The 993-nt window shown below is 46.6% G+C and overlaps 1 pseudogene; it reads left to right on the forward strand.

The window, feature by feature from the left end:
• Positions 1–7: 7 nt before the first annotated feature.
• LOC113769092 overlaps positions 8–993 on the forward strand; it is an 8,134-nt pseudogene continuing 7,148 nt past the window's right edge.

Raw genomic sequence — 993 nt, forward strand, 5'->3', positions numbered from 1 at the left:
AAAGAGAATGGGCAGCATTGATGCAAATAATGAAGCTTCTTATGCAACTTCACCAGTTGCACCATTCAGGCCACTTGATCCTGAAGAATTCAGGAAACAAGCCCATCTCATGGTTGATTTCATAGCTGACTATTACAAAAATATCGAAAACTATCCTGTTCTCAGCCAAGTTGAGCCTGGATATCTCCGAACCCGGCCGCCAGAAACCGCCCCGTATCTCCCCGAGCCATTTGAAACTATTCTAGAAGACGTTCAAAAGGTTATAATCCCTGGAATGACTAACTGGTTAAGCCCTAACTTCTTTGCATATTTTCCTGTAACATGTAGCTCTGCCGCTTTTCTGGGAGAAATGTTGTGCACTGGCTTTAACTCTGTACCGGTCAACTGGCTTGCATCCCCGGCGGCCACCGAGCTCGAAATGGTTGTCATGGATTGGTTGGCTAACATGCTTAAGCTCCCTAAATCCTTCATGTTTTCAGGCACCGGAGGCGGCGTTCTCCAAGGAAACACCAGTGAGGCTGTTCTTTTCACCCTCGTCGCCGCACGTGACCGCGCTCTTGAGACAATTGGCCTCGAAAACGTTGGCAAGCTCGTCGTTTATGGATCTGATCAAACACACAGTTTTTTCATCAAGACTAGCAAGCTAGCTGGCATTTTCCCATGCAATATAAGAATAATCCCAACTACTGTTGAAGACAAATTTTCTTTGTCCCCCAAGGCATTAAGGAAGCAAATTGAAGCCGACATCGCAGATGGCCTGGTCCCGCTTTTCCTCTGTGCTACTGTGGGGACTACTTCCACCACTGCCATTGATCCAGTGGGTCAGCTAGCTGAAGCTGCAAATGAATTCGACATGTGGATTCATGTTGATGCAGCTTATGCTGGTAGTGCATGCATATGTCCCGAGTTTAGGCAATACTTGGATGGGATTGAGAGAGTTGACTCATTGAGTTCAACCCTCATAAGTGGCTTCTTTGTTATTTGGACTGCTGC

The sequence above is a fragment of the Coffea eugenioides genome, chromosome 4 (genome assembly GCF_003713205.1).
Source record: "Coffea eugenioides isolate CCC68of chromosome 4, Ceug_1.0, whole genome shotgun sequence".
Classification (NCBI taxonomy): domain Eukaryota; kingdom Viridiplantae; phylum Streptophyta; class Magnoliopsida; order Gentianales; family Rubiaceae; genus Coffea; species Coffea eugenioides.